The following is a 21,180-nucleotide window of genomic DNA, read 5'->3' on the forward strand; positions in this document are numbered from 1 at the left end:
CGGATAATCCGTTCCCACAGGGATTGAATCCCTTTTTACAAAGAAATATTTGGATTGCCAACCATCCTCGTTCCTGGTGGCACGAAGTATCAGTGGGTCACCAGAAGTAGAGTAAAACAAGAATCGACAAGAGCCGTGGCATCTAAGTCGGTATGCTAGGGGGAGGTCATGGACAGAAAGATCAGGAATGTGGTTTCTCTTGATTTGGTCAAGAACGGATAAAACACGCCAGAGCATTGGCATGGTTTGGCTGAAAGAGATTTTTGTGATATTGAAGAACTCGGTGATGAAATCTGGAAAGGGGAATTGTAGCCCTAGGGTAAAAGGGAAAGCACTAAAGCATATCCACTCGTTGGAGACCATGTCCGACCGGATTTCCCGGTCAAACGGTCTAAATACGGTCCCTTCCGGGAAGATGCCGGAGGATTTCAAGGCCGACAGATGGGCACTATCAAAGGTACATGCTTCCTTCTCCGGTTCTTGGAGAAGGTTCTGTTGGATGAATGTGGGAGCCGAGTCGCCTGAACTGGACCTCGTTTGCCTAGGCATTTGGTCGCCTGAATTCTTGCCGGAGTAAGATAAAAGATGAATACGAAGATGAGGGAGAGAATATTACCTTTTTCCTTGTCGATTGTGGTTAAAAGAGAGATAAGGACGAGAAGATATAGGGCATGATGAGTAAATATAGGCCGGGTGGTTGAAAGCTATCACATCAATGGTCTTATCTTTTAATTACCTCGGCCACCGTGAAAAATGTAACCGTTAGTGCAGGATGTCAAACGGTAACATTTTTGGGGACAATTGTTATGGGTGAAATTCTGAGCCCATATCCCGGAAAATATCTTGATAAATATCTTGTTTATATTGTATCTCTTTACATCCGGGATGCTGACTCAGGATATTGGTAACATCCTGAATGGTATCCTCAGGATCACTAACGGATTGAATGCAGGTACGTGGGATAGAAGCTAGCAACGTTCATGAAGACCTTTTCTACTGAAGACTCGGTCCAAGTCGTTCACAAGAAGCCGTTGAAGCCGCATTACTCAGTCTACAACGTTCACATTGGAATATTCGGAGCATCCTATGTTTATAGGAATTTTAGTTTGTAATTCGTTACTATAAATAGTGGGTATATCAGATCAACTAGGACATCACAATCACAATCACACTCTCTACACTCTTAACACTTGCTCTCTCGCAACTTTCACAAAATTCATTGTAACACTTAGCGATCTGATCTATATCCTGCACTGTATCCTGAAGTTTAAAGCAATAAGAAGAACTAGGCAGCTGCGATTGTCGGCTCCCGAGGTTTTATGCCGGCGATCTAGATTGATCAAGGGCTTTCCTCGTACATCTTGTGTCATTTACTTTACCTTTTTGCTCATTGTTTGATCGTAGATACAGCTCAATATCCTGAGCCGTATCCTGAACACTGTTTTTCCAAAGAACATAACCAGCATATTTTCAACACACTTTTTAGCACACTACCTCACTTAACTAATTTGATCACTTAATTGCTTCGGTAATTTTTGACCAAAACAGTATTCATCGATGATATTTTGATTTATTCAAAGATGAAGGTTGAGCACGAGCAGCACTTAAGAGCCATTCTGGAGCTGCTAAAGAAAGAACAGTTGTATGCCAAGTTCTCTAAGTGCGAGTTTTGGCTACGAGAAGTGCAATTCCTTGGACACGTGGTGAATGGAGATGGAATCCACGTGGATCCAACCAAGATCGAGGCGATCAAGGATTGGGAAACGCCAAAGACGCCAACCGAGATTCGGCAATTCTTGGGTTTGGCTGGCTATTACCGAAGATTCATCGAGAACTTTTCAAAGATCACTCAACCATTGACGCTCCTCACTCAGAAGGACAAGAAGTTTGATTGGGGAATCAAACAGGAAGAAGCGTTTCAGGTATTGAAAGATAAGCTTTGCAACGCGCCAATCTTAGCCCTACCAGAGGGTACAGATGATTTTGTGGCATACTGCGACACATCGCGTCAAGGATTGGGTTGTGTGTTGATGCAACGCCAAAAGGTTATTGCCTACGCGTCACGCCAGCTGAAGGTACATGAAAAGAACTATACCATACACGATTTGGAGCTTGGCGCAGTGGTTTTTGCATTAAAGATCTGGAGACACTACCTTTATGGTACGAAGTGCACAATCTTTACAGATCACAAGAGCCTCCAGCATATATTCAACCAGAAGGAGTTGAATATGAGGCAAAGACGATGGGTTGAACTGTTGAATGATTACGACTGCGAGATAAAGTATCATCCAGGGAAGGCGAATGTGGTCGCCGATGCCCTAAGTCGAAAAGAGAGGATCAAGCCCATAAGGGTTAGGGCTTTGGAGATGATTATTCAGACCGATCTTTCCTTACGCATTCGTACAGCGCAGCAAGAAGCTCTCAAGGAAAGAAACATTGAAGAAGAGTATCTCTGTGGGATGGAGAAGTTATTGGTACCAAACAAGGAAGGAACGTTATGTTTTGAGAAAAGGATTTGGGTTCCTTTGTTTGGAGGTTTAAGGAAGGTTATTTTCGATGAAGCTCACAAGTCGCGGTACTCTATCCACCCTGGAGCGGATAAGATGTACCAGGATCTTAAAGATTACTATTGGTGGCCTAGGATGAAAGGCGATGTTGCTGTTTATGTGAGCAAATGTTTAACTTGCGCTAAGGTTAAAGCGGAATACCAGAAGCCTTCAGGACTTCTGCAACAACCGGAAATTCCCAAGTGGAAGTGGGAACAAATCTCCATGGATTTTGTTACGAAATTGCCAAGAACGCCAAGAGGCCATGACACTATCTGGGTGATAGTGGATCGATTAACGAAGTCAGCACACTTCTTGCCTATCCGAGAAAAGGATAATACGAGCAAATTGGCCGAAATTTACATGAGAGAAATTGTTACACGCCATGGAGTACCTCTCTCAATCATTTCCGATAGAGACGGAAGGTTCGTATCAAGGATATGGCAATCCTTCCAAGAAGCTTTTGGCTCGAAGTTGAATATGAGCACCGCGTTTCACCCGCAGACCGACAGTCAAAGCGAGCGGACGATTCAGACGTTGGAGGACATGCTGAGAGCATGTGTTATGGATTTGGGCGGTAGCTGGGATAAGCATTTGCCTCTGGTTGAGTTTTCTTACAACAACAGCTACCATACCAGCATTGGTGCCGCGCCATTCGAAGCTTTATATGGGCGCAAATGCAGATCACCGCTCTGTTGGTCTAACGCCGGTGATAGACAGTTGGTTGGTCCTGATGTAGTCCAGGAAACCACAGATAAGATTGCACAGATACGAGATCGCATCAGTGCGGCTCGTGACCGGCAGAAAGCCTACGCGGATCGAAGCAGGAAACCTCTAGAGTTTGAGGTTGGTAATATGGTTTTGTTGAAGGTATCACCCTGGAAGGGTGTGGCACGCTTTGGGAAGCGTGGAAAGTTGAATCCGCGATATATTGGTCCGTTCAGGATTTTGGAAAGAATTGGGACCGTAGCATACAAGCTGGACTTACCTGCTGAACTAAATGGTGTTCACGATACATTTCATGTATCCAATCTGAAGAAAAGTCCAACACAAGATACCGTTGTCATTCCTACCGACGAAATTCATGTTGACGACACGCTCCACTTCGTTGAAGAACCTGTTGAGGTCACGGATTGGAAAGTGAACAAGACCCGCCGGAGCAGTGTCAAGCTCGTCAAGGTTCGTTGGAATGCCCGCCATGGTCCTGAATTCACCTGGGAGCGTGAGGACCGAATGAAAGAAAAATACCCCATCTATTTCCCAAGAACCCTGCTTCTACAAGCAGAACTTAAATTTCGGGACGAAATTTTTCTAACGGGGGGGGGGGGGGAATGTGACAACCCTCACTAAACCAGGTATTCGTACGATTTAATTAATAATTAATTGCTGCTTAATTACTGTGCTTACTTGAAGTTACTGATGAACTGCTACTTGATTTCTGATACTAGTATATTCCTGCATCATACTTTACATACCGTCACTACATTATTTACATGCTGAACTCTAGTGACAAACATGATGCACAAAAGCACAGTAGCACTATGAACAGATAACCTATTGAACATGCTGATAAAGCCAGCATCAGGCAGATACTGCCTCTAAGGCCTGTATGAGCCAGAATTATTTTACTACACCCATAGTGAGTGTAGGGATACAAGGGTTGTAGAACTGCGTTTCTAGGAATAAGTTACGATGACTGGATGTGCCTAAAACATACCCTGAGCACAAAACACAGCACTTTAATTAACATTTCAGCTTCTGGCTAGCTAATAAAGTGCCAAAACATGAGAAAAATATTACTAGACACTTTTTAAAGTGTCAGGAATAAGTTATGTCACTAAAAAGGGGATTAACGACACTTAAAAGCTTTGTTAAGCACTTTAACGGATTACTATCCAACCAAACAACCGGACTATACCCGGAACATAAAATTATTGACATTAACAATATTGATCTTTTTCTGAGCCAGTTAGGGTCCCTGAATACCCTAACACCCGCCATAAAACACTACAAGCAACTAACCAAGTTAATCCCTAAATCTAACTTAGTTAACCTAACTATATACTTAACCTCTAGTTGGAAATGGACTAGAACCCCCCCCCCCCTAACCGTCCCCAACTAGAGGGGACACACTTGTACAAAATTTGATTATTATAATCTAATGTGTTTAAAATCTAGAAGACATATGGTCTATTGGATAATTATCTCAAGCTTTGCCTATAAGATCTACACTAAACACACATAACTTTCACATTACACAACTCAACTTCAAACACTCCTCTCTCTCTCTCTCTCTCTCAAAGGCTTCGGCCGAACACCCCCTTGAACACACCACCATTTTCGAGTCTTGATCAACCAATTCCAAGACCATACAAGCTTCAAGGATCAAGTATTAGGAGGCTTGGATCACTCGGAGTTCGAAGGACCACTTTCTCTTGCTTTTATCCACACATTTTTCGCATAGATTCTTCCCTAGCCTCGAGCTAGAGGTATAATGCTTAAAACACTCTCTCGAACTATTCTAAAGTGGTTAATATGTTATGTAACGGTTAAAACTCGGAATCTTGCAAAACGAAACATTAAAGTCTACTAAAAATGCAAGTATTGATGGTTAAAAGATCACTAGTTGTGTAAATGTTGTAGTAATTGAAATTTGTGTTTATCTAGACCCGATCTATGATGTGGTAGCTCGGATCATCATTTAACCCGGTTTGGTTAAAGTCATGGATCTTGACATAAGCTTGTTTTGAATGGTACAAGGGTTAAAAGGTGAAACTCTACCACACGCGAATCATGAACTTGTGTAAAAATGTTTTACTTGTAAAATAGTGTTTAAAACTAGCAGATCTACGTATCTGCAAGTGGTATTTCCAAAGGACCAAGCGTCAAAGAAAATCATGTTTTCTAAAAATAGATCTTACATTAACAAGCACGATTTTTATAAACCACAAGTGTGTAAACACTTGTGAAATGAAAAGTTTCGACAAATTAACAATCTTTGAAAAAGATGACGACAAGTTGTAAAGATGGATTTACTCTAAAAACGAGGTTTTTACGAGATCACATTACTTTATATAAAGATCCACAAAATATAATGGGATTTACAAAATAATTTTAGAGAAAACTACAAGTTCATGTAATTATGCGATTATGCGATTTACATACTTGTCGACTAGTTTGTTGTGTCGAAAATTGTTTGATTAACCAAAGAAGTTGTTGAAATTGATTTAGTAAAAGAAAATGATACGCTTGAAAGCGTGGCCACCTCCAGTTACAGATCTGGCGAAATTTTTCTAAAAACCTAACACTTAGAAATATTTACACTACAAGTGTTAGAATTATTTTTGACATGTTTTCAAAATATATTTCGCCACGACTTTATTTACAAATATTCGGAGGTGGGATTTTCACAAAAACTAAACGTGATAAATATATATATTAGTAAATATATTTTCACCACACTGTTTATGACTATTTTGTGAAAAATACATAAATATTATTTTTAGAGTAAAAATAATATTTACGAACGTTAACAGATCCAAAATAATACGAATGCCTCTACGATAATTATATAAGTTCCACCGGTAATTACTATTACCACACGAATGACAAAACGTAACTTACCCATTATGCGGAAATATTCATGAACGCGTATTTTATCGACGTATTATTTTTGGGGAAAATTATGTGAAATGAAAATATAATATTTTTGAGAAAAATATTTATATTTTGGAATTAGAAATAAATATCTATTAAGTGAGACTTAATGACATAATTTGAACGCACATGTATTAAATCCCCCATCCTTGGGAAGGAGATTAACTACCGAGTATATACGAAAAGTAAACACGGAATAGTTGTCTAACTATTTCCCCAAAAACTTAAACTATAAAGCTAAGGCACGGCCGTCCGTCTAATAGAATTAGCACATGTAGGTCGTTGCACAGCTGCCTGATTTGGAGTACTTGGTAGAGACGCACCGACTGTGAGTTCATGTCCCCCTTTTCTCTTAACTGTTTTCAGTTTTCTAAACTGCGGGGGTGAAATACATGTTACTATGATTACGAGTACTTTTTACATGGTATGGTTAGCGTAAGGAGGGTTACTACTTAGATCATGTAAGTGGGTAGGCGGGAACTGGAGGCCATTAATCCTCATTGTAGGACCGAGGGACGTAAGCGGTAGATCTATCTGGGTGTAGCGAGCCCAACCCCAGGTCCTGCATAACGGACCTCGGGGTGACTTTGTGCCCCGACGCAAAATCGCAAGGTTTGAGTCTTCCTACTTGCACTTCACACGTATCAATGGCCTTGCAAACCATTGGTGATCTCTTTTTCCTTATTTGCTACATACCAGGATTTTGATAAATACAAAGGTTTATTCACTCACTTTCGCATGAACTCGCTCAACATTATTGTTGATTTTTCAACTTACATGTATTTCAGGGAATTAAAGATCTGGCACGGTATGGCACGTTTTCCCGCTGCACTAGTTTCCGAGGTCATCCGGGGTTTAGGGAATGTGACTCTTTCCTGGACAAGTCACAGTCTTTAAACCATGTTTATGTTTTGTTTGTTTGTTGAACAATGTTATGGTTGTTAGGGTGTTTTCCCGTTAAGACAATGGTATTGTATTTGGTTTTTAAAACTTAATGGATGATCTTGCATGTTTTTAATTCATATAGCTTTGTTATGATTAAGCTATGGTATTAAGAAGTCACACCAAATTAACCACGCTTCCGCAAAGCCAGGGTGTGACACGCTGTCTGACCCTCTTCAGGATAACGGGCACCCCAGTTGTCCGGAAACCTAAGATTCCGAACCAAACCATCAAAAGTCGCCCTAGACCACTTCAATGGTGGAAGTTCAGCAGACATTTCTTCCGTTGAATCTTCGTGATGATCTCCAGTTGACATAAGACGAAGAGATTGCAATTCTTTCTAAAAAAGACAGACGAAGAAGACGAAAAGGAAAAAGATTTTCAACGAAGTAATGATTAACAAAATAGACAACTTAAAACAAACTTATATACCCACCGCCATAAAAGGCATAGGTAACTGCAACAACACCTTTTTAGGTAGCACAGTTACCCAAGCGACAGGGCGAGTGGGGATCAACACCAACACGACCTCACGCGCACGTATGAAACACGGTCAGTAACACACATCTGACAATCATAGCCTGTCACACAGTCATTACTGTACCCTTCATACCCAAAGTAAAAAATTTTCAAAAATCAGCATAATGAACAAAGTGTATCTTCTCATAGAAGATTTCCCACTTTCACGTCCAAAAAGCCTATAAGCACCACTCTCTCATAGTCTAGTGCTCCACTTATTTGCATAAGAGCAACACTAGACTGGGGGGACTTGAAGCGGTAAGGTCCCAAAAACCCCATATCAAGTACTTGGGACCGTACCACAACTTCTTCTTTTAAACCCTCTTTAGGCCTTGCGCAGCCGCGCACTGGTCCCACAAGGGGTTTAGAAGAAAGACAACAGACAACACTTGCGCACCAAAAGGAAGCAAATAAATCCTTGCGCCATTCTCCATAACAAACAAAGGATGAAGATCCTAGTTTAACACTTCCGCTTAAATAATACCCAGACTTGGATATTATTTACTAAGCTGATACCACATAGTAAGGAGTCACACTGGATTATGGCAATAATCTTCTAGAAGACTCAATCGTGCACCACCAGACGGTTATAACCGTCTAGGACACGTGTCATCACCCTAGGCCATCTCAAAGTCACGATGATGGCATGGAAATGAGGAGAAACCTCCACTTGATTACTTTCCACGTGGCAATACCCCAGCCATCGATCAGGATCGCGATCTGTGTGCTTCCACAATCCGATCAAAGGAATTAACGGAAGGAAAATAACTGCTTATGGGGTTAGCATCTTCCGTTAATATTTCAACAACGAGTTTTCCCACCCAAACTTCCGGCTATAAATATGAGAGTAATTCAGGTATGAAATTCAAGTTACACTCACTTCATCAATACTTCTTCTTCTTCACAAACACATACTTATTCTCACGCCGGAGTCGGGTCAAGGAGAGAACTCCCCTTCTCCCCTTGACGAGGCTAACGGTGTTCTGTTTTGCAGTGTTCGCCGGAGAAGAAGATCTGTTCCTTTGAATCAAACGAGAGAGAACCCACCTTTCATGCAGAACCTAACCCCCTAGATAATTTGATTCCGGTCATTTATCTAGTGTTTCTTCACATGGGCTATTGCCAAGTTTGCTTTAAAGGCGAAGAAAGGTAGCCAACAACCTTAAAAACAATTTTCTATTTACATTTTTTAAATTAGTGTGGTTTATGATTATTAATATTGTTTGGGTATTATCAGCTATGTCTGTTCCTTTGAATCAAACGAGAGAGAACCCACCTTTCATGCAGAACCTAACCCCTAGATAATTTGATTCCGGTCATTTATCTAGTGTTTCTTCACATGGGCTATTGCCAAGTTTGCTTTAAAGGCGAAGAAAGGTAGCCAACAACCTTAAAAACAATTTTCTATTTACATTTTTTAAATTAGTGTGGTTTATGATTATTGATATTGTTTGGGTATTATCAGCTATGTCTGTTCCTTTGAATCAAACGAGAGAGAACCCACCTTTCATGCAGAACCTAACCCCCTAGATAATTTGATTCCGGTCATTTATCTAGTGTTTCTTCACATGGGCTATTGCCAAGTTTGCTTTAAAGGCGAAGAAAGGTAGCCAACAACCTTAAAAACAATTTTCTATTTACATTTTTTAAATTAGTGTGGTTTATGATTATTAATATTGTTTGGGTATTATCAGCTATGGAAGCCAACAATGAACTAGATCATAGTGTGATGACTTAGTCCTCTATATATATATATATCAAAAACTTACCAACTGGGATGATGCCTTTAACCTGTTCGATGAAATGTTGCACAGACGACCACTGACTTACCCAGTTGTTAAATGTTGTTTCCAAAAGGAAAAGGCTTTGAAAGAATTAGCAGATTGCAAGTTGTTACTGGAGTTATCTCAGTCGGAGAATGCCAATTTCAATGAGCAGTTGGTTCACAGTAGTAAGAACTTTTCTTTGGAGTTATCAGAATCACAACACTTGACGGAAAGTTTACGTGCAGAAATTGCTAAATTAAACGAGAATCTTGATTTGGTAACAGAAGAGAAAACCAGACTTGAAGAAGAAGTCAACGATTTGACTGTTGAAAGGGAGGAGGCTTTGACCGAGTTAGCTAATTGCAAAGCCGTAATGAATGATCTCCAGGTGAAATATGAGAAATCAACGGCTCACAGCAAACTAGAAGAACTGAGTAACAGTTTGGAGGATATTTTTCTTAAAAATGTGATCTTGGATGAATACGTGAAGCAATACGTTTTCACCGTTGAAGCCAACAAGGGTGAAGTTGTAATTTTACTTGAAAATTTGAAACAGGAGGTGATCACTACTAGAACAAAGAACTGTGAACTACAACAGCAGGCAGATGATATGACTGAGAAGAACAAGGATTTAGAAGAAGGTAATGAGCTGGCGTCCTATGTAATACGTAAAGTTTTTGATAATCTTCAGAAACTTGTAGACAATTCAGGCCCGTATACAAAACAAAGTGAAGACAATACTGCAAGTGAGCAGCTGGATCATCTCGAAATCAGCGATTACGACGTCTTTATTGAAAAACTAATAATGATTCTAAATGAACGGTCGCAACTTGAATCCAAGAACAGTGAATACAATATGGAGTTATTGAGAAGGTTGAAAGATATCGAAGAATTAAATAAATGGTGCATTAATCCCGATGTTATTCTCAAGCTGTTTGAAAATATTCAGTGTATGGTTACGCTGGACAATGTTGAGTTCCAACCAGATGAACCACTATCTTCCTTAGAGTCTATAATTCAACATCTGGTTAAGAATTTGAAGTTCAAGGAAACGAAATTGAATGATTTGTAGAATGAAATAGACCTCTTAACATCCTTTATTGTTTCGTATGAAATCGAAAGTCACGTTTTGAAAGGAAGTTTGATTCTTGCAATGGAGCAGGTTGTTGTTCATCAATATATCTGATGCACAATTAAACGAAACTGAACTTAGTCAATCGGAGCAACGTGTATCTGTTGTACGTGAAACTAATTAACTAATTAAGGAAGTAATGATTCGTGGCTTTTGTCGGGAGGGTCTACTAAGGGAAGCAAAGAATTTGTTTCATAAAATGGGCGAGAGGGGCTGCCCACCAGATAATGTTAGTTACTATGTTCTTCTCCATGGATATCTTAAGAACCAGTGTTTCGATGTTGTAGAGATTCTTTTACAGCAAATGGATAGAAGAAGTTACTCACTTGATGCTTCTACTTTATCGTTGTTAAAATATCGAATCGCAGCTGGTTCATTAGATAGAAGTTTACTTAAGTTGATAGGTATGCTTGTGCCAAAAGAGTTGATAGACAGTTTTACAGGTAGGGAGAAGAAGCTGAATGGTGAGTGTGGGTTATAAATCATTTGTGGGATGAGAAATGAAGATTGTATCTATCAAATGTAGGAAGTATGAAGTATGTACCAAATTCCAATTGGTCTTCATGTGTTTGGTCATTGTGCATATTCTATTTAATGTGTTCAAAACCTTTACATATTTTTATTTTAATGGTGTTTTACTAATTTCATGGGTACTCGCACTCACAGACTTTATATATTAGTTCCGGACATCTTTAGTTTGTTGGATTTTAATTCAACCTCTTGAATTTAAAACTTAGGGATGTCATTTACTTTGCTATTTGCTATGCATGGTTTTCTAAGAAACGACCCGTGTTTGCACACGGGTCTTACCGCTAGTATAATATAATAAATGAAAATGATTTGGGACACTTGGCATGTTGTGGTATAAGCTCAAGGTGATTTGGGTGGGAAAATATATTAAGCTATATAGTGGCGGATCCGAATGTTATTCGGGTCGGATTTATCGAATATGGATACCCGCCTGTTGTAAGTGGATCGAATATAAATTGCAAGATCTCAATTATTGAGATCATAATCTCAATTCTTCATCGACACAACTCTGCTTCTCTCTCTCTAACCTAACTAAATTCTTCCTGTTCTTCTTGATTTACTAGAACAATCTCACGAAATCAAAGTAAGTTTGTTGATCCATTATATTACTACCTCCGTCCCAATAAATGTGTCTTATTTTGAATTTTCAAAGTCTTTATTTATAAACTTTGACTTTAATTATATATATTTTTTTTATATAAAACTTGATGAAAATTAACCCGATAAAAACATTTGTAAAACACACTCAAATCATATAACTTTCATCAAGTATTATCTAACACAAACAAAATTATTTAAGATCAAAGCTTATAAATAAAGACTTTGAAAATTCAAAATATGACACTTTTAATGGGACGGGGGGAGTATATGTGAATATTTTCGATTATGTAGCCTTTATCAAACATTGATTTTCATCATATTAACATCATCGTTCTTCTTCTATTTTTTTAGGTTCGAGCACTACAATTACAGGTATGTTATAGATTCGTGTTGTTTATATATTATATAGATTCGAAGTTACTGATGTTTGGATTTTGTTTTTTTTTTGTTATTTATATCAGTACCATCGAATCCTTCATCATCTTCTGCCTTTTACAATCACAATCATAGGTATGTTGTTTTCGTTTGATTTTATGTGTTCTTCCTTAATCCAAGTTACTAATGTCTTTGTTTTTATTTTTTTATGTTTAAACCCTAAATTGGATGTAACAATCTTACGGCTATTCTTCAATAAAAAAAAAAAAACAAGTTTGTTCAATGGTGTTAAAGTTTTTTATGTTCTATCAGTTTAATTGTTTTTTTGTGTTTTAACACCTATATTTAGTTGTAGGTTTTTAAGTATCGGTTTTCTTCGGTTTATCTTTTGACTCGATGTTTGTATATATTGTCACACCCCGAAATATCAGAGCATGGCGTGACTGGACTGGTATCTTCATTGCACAGCGGAAGCAAATAAACTAAGACTTCTAGAAAATGAACGCCCACTAAGTACTCGAATCTACAATGGCTCTCCTATTCCAACCGTGCCTTAACTTTGAAATGCAACCTGAGAAAGAAACATGCGAAAAAGTCAACATAAAGTTGAGCGAGTTCATAGTTTATTTGTAAAAGATTTGAAATAAATCTTTTGAATAACCGGTTTGTGAAATAATATTGAGAAAACGAATTTAGAAATCATTTTCTTGCCAAGTTATATGGAAACCTTGTATTCGTATAACTTCGTATTTGTAACGCATTATGTTCGTAGAACCATGTATTTGTAAAATCTTGTATTTGCAAAATTTGTATAACCGTCAATGCCCACCCTGACTTTGACTCCATGCCCGCATAATCCTATGCCTTGAATTTGTATAAAACCTGGTATTTAATTTTTATAAATCAAGTATTTCTGTAAATAAGTATGTCCCTGGTACGTAGCAATAAGAAAAAAGAGATCACCAATGGGTTGCAAAGCCAATAGTATGTGTGAAAAGGTGCAGGAAGACTCAAACCTAGCAAATTTGTCTACGGTATGAAGACATAGTCACCACTATGGGCCGCCCCGGCCTCATGGGTGTGGGCTCGCTACACCCAAATAGATCTATCACTCATATCCCTTGGTCCTACAATGAGGATTAACGGCCTTAAGTGTCCTCCCACCCCTCACATGATCTAGTAGTAAAACCTCCTTACGCTAATAATACCATGTATAAACATGTATTTTTGTAACACCTCGTAAAATCGTACCCAATAAAATAAAGACACGTGTCATAAGAGACAAACGTGTCAGGAAAATCAGATCAAATAAAAAGATGTATGGTAGGATTTTAAAAAGGGCGTCATGTTATTAAAAATAGCTCTGAACGACCCAAGGGCGACATGTTATTAAAACACCTCTGAGCGACCCGAATCATAAATCCCAAGATCCTTAAATCGTTATGATAAACATCTAGCCGGTTGTTTCTAAATAAATAAAGTTCCACCTATTATATGGGAATTTGATCATTAGGAATGTGACTACTAAAAATTCTGATTTAAACCTTTGTATAAAGGGAATTGAAAATAGTTAATTAACATGTTCAACCATTACGAGAATCCAAGAAGAATTCTTGGTATTTCCGTCCATCTAAGCCTTGACAAGATGCCAAAGTTATAAGAGCATGCTAGACATGCAAAGGCTGAGCAAAATGGTCCCTACATTGCAGAATGTCATGAGAATTCGGACTTGTAAGGATTGCATGGTCAATGCTTGGAAGTTCACAAAATTTTTGGTTCTGGTCAGCGGTTACGGACCGTATGGCCCTAGGCTTACGGTCCGTAAGATGCATACCTAGGCGATTTCAGCAAAGGTCGGTTACGGACTGCAACCATTTCAGCATACGGTCCGCAAGAGCTGCATACGGACCGCAAGGACTCAGGCTTACGGTCCGTAAGCCTGTCGCTGGCAGCAGAAAATGGACAGCTGTTGTTCAGCCTGTTGCACCGCCTTATTGAGATGGTTTTCGAAACAAGGGATTTGCTAGGCAGTATTTAGCCTATTAGGGACACCTGGGGTGATCTTGTAACCATCCTAGACTTGCATGTCTTGATCTTGGACTTCAAGGTTCATTATAAAAGGACTTGAGTTGTGATCATTTGGACTTGCTCACTTGCATTCTTGTTCAAGCACCTTGGAGCTTCTCTGGACAGCAACCAAGATTCCCTTAAGTCTCTAATCCTATTTAGGACCATTGTAAGTGATCCTAATCATCCTTAATCCATTTTAGCTTAGTTAATTAGCTAAAAGTCAAACCGTCGTAATTAAGGTTTGACTTCGAGATTAGTCCATAATTACTCAGTCAAATATCGAATTAAAAATACCAACAAGTAGGTAATTATGTGGGTAACAAACTCTTAAAAGGGTATTTCCAGATTCCCACTCTAACCATGTTAATTGTCGAGTCAAAGTATACTTTAAAAAGTCAACAGAATGCTTAAATCCAAATTAACTCATAATTAGCAATGTAGGATACATGCAACCTGTTTGATCATTAATATAACTTGGTATCTAATGTAAGAACATGTCCCAACATGTTCAACTCGACAATTTTCTGTTTAGACCCGATTTGGAACCGAAAGTCGCATAGTTTGACTTTCGCTTTGACTTTCAGTTCTGACCCGTTTTAGTCAAGTTTAAGATTGCCTTAGAGCTTCTTTTGGACCTAGTAACATGTTAGTATAACCCTTTGTGATTATACGGCTTAGTTCACTAGTTGTCTAATTATTATGCAAATTTCCGTTAAATGTCCATATGTTGACCGTTATGCCCAAATGTCCATAAAATATGATTTTTGAAAATATAAAAGGGTAGACATCTTAGTTACTGAATTATAGACTTGTAACCAAAATTTGACATCAGTTTGAGGTCTAGATTAAGAGCTATGCTCATTAGCGTAATTAGAAGCTTTCTTAGTAATAAATTAGCGTAATTAGCATATAGCCTATCTAAACCCAAATTTTTATATCAAACTTTATACCCACTGATATATAATAATATTTTGGGAATTTTAAAGATTTTTATTTACTTTTAGGCTGAGCATAACTTAGAGTTTTAAGCTTAATTTTGCTAATGCCGGTTTTGCCCTTTTGGGCTATAAAATGTATAAATCCTTTTGACCTCAAACCTTTTTCTACTGATTTATTATGATAAATATATTATTTTGAGTCTTCTGGAATTATAAAAATATCAGCTTTTCTTTTAAAACCCGGAATTGGCTCCAAATCGCCTTTTTAGGCATTTTTACAACATAGTCTATGTCAAAACTAGTTTATATGTATAAGAGTCAATACCTACTGATATATTTAGTAAAATTCTATATTATAACAGTAAACTAAAGTTTGAAACTCAGATTTCCAGTTTTGACCTTTTAGGCTTATGTGAAATTACCAAAATGCCCTTTCGGTGCATAGGATGGTTATAATTAATAAAATTCACATACATATGATATCCTACTGATATAACATAGTAAACTAAGCATATTTACTGATTTATTCAGATAGATAACTCAGATTGCTAGTTTAACTCTTTTATACCCTTTAAAATGACCAAAATGCCCTTATGAGGCGTAATTTGAGTTTAAAATCGGCATAATAGGACATATCTTACTGACATCACAACATATTTGGTGCATATAATCTCAGGAAACTTGTATATGATTTATATGGTTACCTGTTACGCACTTTCACGTTCGGATCGGCTTATGTAACTAGTTCACGCATATTAGCCGAAACGGGTCAAACCATATCATCTTTGTCTCAAAATCCAGAATGTGATCAATTTACCCATATTATACAAGTCTCCAAACTTGTTGAGTCTAAATCACATTCCTTCCCGGTTTTTGCCTTCCATGCGACGAAACCGTATTTATTCCTTGAAACTAACCGGTCTAAGCTTAGGCTATATTAAAGACCCGTTAGGATTCTAATAGGTTATTATAAACCTTCGTTCCAGAATAGGAGACCAGTAAAAGACACTTGCATTTGCTTATTGTGGTTTATACTTGCTCAGGTAAATACTTTTAACTTATTTTCCCTTATACGGGCTTGGGGTACGGTATATAAAATACCGCTTGGTCGGGCAATTGACCCTAACTCATTAGTAGTTGGGTATTATCAATGTGACCCGTTTAAAAATTGGTTTTGTTTGTTTTACGCCTTTGGGAGTTTAATGACCATGTCCCGGATATCCTTGGCATCATTTTACGAAATGGCCACGACCTTGACACGCGGGTGTAGGCGTACACCCGACAATGTGTCCATATTTATTTAGGTATAACCGTTGGTTTCCCGCCGCGGACTTATACTATGTGGTGTGTCTATTAACCTTAAACCCGGCACGAACCGGGCAACTGAACGCATAACAATCATGTAATTCTTTTACAAGATTAGATTTGATTAATTATCCCCAAGTTATAAAAAAGTTTTGTGCCATGAGCATTCAAATCAAATTTTAAAACCTTTTCAAAATGAGTCAGTTAGATTGTATTTACCAGTGTAAACTGACGTATTTTCCCCAAAAAGATTAAGTGCAGGTTCTACACGTAATAGGCTGGCTACTCCTTAGCATCGTAGAGTCTCGCAAGCTTGGATGCCATTTATCTGTTGAACAATTTTCTCCTTTTTATTTCGATCCGCCTGTGGATCTATTTCAGCTACTATGTGATACTTGAATATTACATTTTTGTTTGGTTGAAATAAATCTATTTTATTGCTTCCGCTGTGCATTATAATTTGTGTTGTTTGACTATGATGATATCAACTACGTCACGATACTCCCCCACCGGGCCCACCGGTGACACGTGGAAATTAGGGGTGTGACAATTTTACCCCAGCCTCTAAGGCTGACTCCCCAGCCTCTATATATTATCACCAGACGATCCATCCCTTGTCATGAAAATCATTCACATTTCGATAATACGCATTTGTTTTGTAAAAACCGGTATTTAGTATAATCCATTCGTAAACCATTTGAGTTCCTCGAAATCCATTCGTAATATGATTTAGAAATATGAGTTTTCGTTCGTTCAAAAGCTTTGTATGTTCTTGCACAACGTGCTTTGTCTAAAAAATATGCAGTCTTTGTTTATCGGAAACTTAGTATGTTTCTGAAAAACGTGCATGTCTTTCCACCCCGAAAACATTCATAAAAATGTAAAACCGTAAAAAAGTGGGGTTATGAACTCACCTGAATCGCCTTGTGCAAAGCTAGCTAAATACGACTTCGTGATGTCGTTTCCAAGACGAGACTCGCTAGCGTGCATTCTACAATATTCCTAACACGGAATATCTTATAAGTTTCTAAATAAAAGCGGTAACTAAACTACGTGTCACCGAGCTCTACCGAATCGTTAACCGAATGATTCGTCAATAAGTTGTTAACTTAACAAAAATGACTAAGTCAAACTTGGTTTAGTTTGTTTATTGTCTGTATTAACTAATAAGTCTTAGAAAGACTTAGCTCGCGAGAGATTTAGAATGTATAAATATTTATAAAAATATATAAATATATCGTTATCATTGCGTTAGTCGTCTTGAGAAGTCGTATGTGTATGTACAAAAGTTTATATGAAAATAACATATAACACACTTGTACGTTAATATATATATATATATATATATATATATATATATATATGTTGTGCCGTTTAGGCGTTTGAAATAAATATAAAAAGTTATTTTTATTTTATAAAAGAACAAGAGTTGTTGTGTTTGAAAATAAATATATAATTATATTTATTTTTATAAATGAATACGAGTCGTCTGATGTTTGAAATAAATATAAAACTATGTTTATTTTTTTTACAAAGGAATTCGTTATTGTTTGGTACTTGAAATAAATATATGAACTATATTTATTTTTATAAAACAAAGGCATGTTCGGCGTTTGAAACCATATAAATAATTATATTGATCTTATAAAAGATTTGTTGAATTTCCGAAGTTTAAAATAAATATAATAACTATATTTATTTGTTGTCGAAATACTTTCCGTATCGTCGTTTGTTGTAAGTTGTAAAGGGTTGTCGTAAGTAGCTATATATTTGTAATCGTCTTTATAAGAGATTATTCGAATCCAATAACTTGTTTTATAAAAAAACGAATTTTGCCTTTACATATTTTCTCGAAAAACGGCAAAGTTTCCTCTGTTTTTGGACACCCCCGATAACACAAGTTGTCTTTATTTTATTAAAATTCAACCAAGATTCAATCATTAATATATATAATTTTCATAAAACGGCAAAGTATAAACTAAACACAATTATAAATCAGTTCGAGCTCGTTCACGTGTAATAATGAAAGTTAATTATGCAAATAATGATGTGTCCTAAATCTTTTACTGAATCTTCATGTCGAAACGCCGAAAAGTTGGCTGAGTTGATCGGTTGAGTTGACTGAGTCAACTCGCTGTGTTGACCAGGGTTGACCGAGTTGACTCGGTTTGACCGAGTCAACCCGAGCCACAAAATTCTGAATCTGACCTGAACCGCACCCTAACTGACCGAGACCCGAACCAAACCATAACCCGAATGCTCGTTGACCAGTTACTTGTCACACCCCAACCAATGGCGGAAACATCGGGATGAGACGAAGTGTGAAGATTGCTCGAGACATCATAACACTATTTGTGACGATAATTAAATAATTCTCATTTCATTTCATAACTTTCAATTGTCAACATTACATAAACTCAAGTAACAACAACTTCAAAAGAAATACATGATAACATAAGCAAAATTGATACGACATATTAAACCTAAACGTCTATATGTGTATCTAGGCATCAACGCTACTTCTTTTCATAGCATCGTCATCATCAACCTGTAACATGTTTAAAATACAATTCAATGCAAAAGCAAAGGCAAGTATACAAGTTTGGTACGTACATAACAAAAGATAAGTTTTAAACAATTCCTCATAGCAAGCATGTGATTCAAGATAAACATTTAAATATGGCATGTGTCTAACATATCAAACCAAAAGAGACGCAACATGCTCATGACATAACCTCAAGTCTACGGGCGGGTCGTCAATCCTATAGCGCTACATATGTCACGGTTAGGCTCGTACGAAGTTAATGATAAGTTCAACACATAAGAATCACCCAAGTTTAAAGTATCAAGCCATCACGTATACAAGCATGTTATAGGAATGTTCATGTGTTTAAGCAAAATGTTCATGCGTAAGTTTTTGATAAGTAAACATGTTACACCCCAAAAGTGGTAAAAGTAAAAAGGGAGAAATACGAGTATACTCACAGAATTGCTAACTCTTCCGATTATCCCGTGCTGACGAGCGTAAGAGATTAGGAGGATGGAACACCGCGGTCACCCTATATGGGCAGACAATGGTGCATGAGTAAACGGGATTCTAAGAGAACGAACGAGGGTGTTTATTCTATATATTTAAATATCGCAAACTCGTTATTAATTATTTATAGGTTATATGGAATTCCTAAAGTTATGGTTTACACAATTTGATTTATTAGAATTTACAACTTAACTTTATTAATATGCAATGTTATAAAAAGAAATATAAATTAATCTTATTAAAATATGTCAATAATTATTTGGTTTTATTATTAACTAAAAGATTAATCTATTTCTTATATTAGATCATAAAAGGGATTAAAAGAAATCAAGTAAATAGATAAACAAAATCGAAGTTGGCTGGGTATCGAACTCGCGACCACTGGTCCGTACAACGGCGTCCCAACCACTGGACTGCGTTTGGTCCCTTTTTTTTCTTTTGCGTATAGATTTATTTCTTAACAACCTTAGAATTTGTAACCTTCTTTTATATTAAAAGGACCCAGCGAATTAGAGTAAAACAACCCAAAACAAAACTCACTATACTTGATCTAATTTCTTTTCTTTATGAAACTTATTGCTTTTAAACATGACTAAATTGTTTCTTCTATAAACTGTAATAAGCCATGAATATAGAAGTGTTCATCTTCTTTATAAAAATAATGATAGGAACTGTAAGAACACCAGTTTTCTTTTTATGATATAAGGGACAATAGCTTATGTTATGATTTTAAAGAGAGTAACTTGTGTGTAAATATAAAACGAATTAAACGGAGATGAAAAGTGTACCGAAACGATCGAGTCGCTGACCCGTAGTTGACCGGTTGGCTACTGTTGACCACTGTTGACCGAACCTGACCCGAACTGAACACGAGCCGAAGCAAACCAAATTCAAATCTGCTAAGGTTTGGCGTGAACCCGAGCTAACTGAAACAAAACCGAACTTATCCGCCCAAACCTACGACTGGACCCGACCCGATATATTCTCGGACCCGAACATGAACTGGTCATCGATAGCAACCACCAAATCACTACCAATCTTCATTTTTGTAAGAAATGAAGAGAAAGGGGAAGTGTTTACCAGGAATCTCGTCGGAGAAACACCACCGTCACCATCAGTCACCGTCGCTGCTGCTGCCGCCTGTGCTGTGCGACACCGTCGTGAGTCGAGCCACCGTGAGATGAGTCGCCGAGAGACCACCGCAGATGCGGTTCGCCGGAAAACGACAGTTCCGTCGTCTTTCTCTTTCTCCATGCTCTGATCTCTCTCTGTCTCTTCTTCACGCTGCTCGCCGCTGAGTGCCTCCGAGGGTCGGCTCCGGTGACCGACAAAATGACAGAGAAAGATGGGTTAAACGGTTGAGGGTGTGTGGATTTGATGGAACTCTGATCTCCATTTTTGTGTGAGTGAAGTGTATTTGCAGACAACACAATCAACAGGAGAGAATTATGTGGGGAGCGGCTGAACATATCAACTTAGGGTTAGCTCAAATTAAATACTAGGTTTTTACCCCAATGGTCCCTTGACTTTAAATAAACCAACTTATGTCATGAGTTTTTTTTTATATAAAGGATCTAACTTTACAATTAACCTACTAGGTTAGTTTATATCTTTTCTAACCTTAAAGTTTAACGAGACTAACTATATTATTATAAAAAATAAACTTTTAAATTGTAAAATCAATTAGTTTAATTAATTAAACCATGCATAGATAAAAAAAATCATATAACGAATTAGATTTAAGAATAAAGATTTCCAACGA

General features: G+C 37.5%; 1 long non-coding RNA gene across 1 annotated transcript; it reads right to left on the reverse strand.

The window, feature by feature from the left end:
• Positions 1–18,873: 18,873 nt before the first annotated feature.
• On the reverse strand, positions 18,874–20,894 carry LOC110885433. Its single transcript, XR_002562176.2, has 3 exons — positions 20,207–20,894; positions 19,367–19,440; positions 18,874–18,929 (listed from the first exon to the last, which is right to left on the reverse strand). It is a non-coding gene; the product is annotated as an uncharacterized LOC110885433 (long non-coding RNA).
• Positions 20,895–21,180: the final 286 nt, after the last annotated feature.

This window comes from Helianthus annuus, chromosome 4 (genome assembly GCF_002127325.2).
Source record: "Helianthus annuus cultivar XRQ/B chromosome 4, HanXRQr2.0-SUNRISE, whole genome shotgun sequence".
In the NCBI taxonomy this organism is placed as follows: domain Eukaryota; kingdom Viridiplantae; phylum Streptophyta; class Magnoliopsida; order Asterales; family Asteraceae; genus Helianthus; species Helianthus annuus.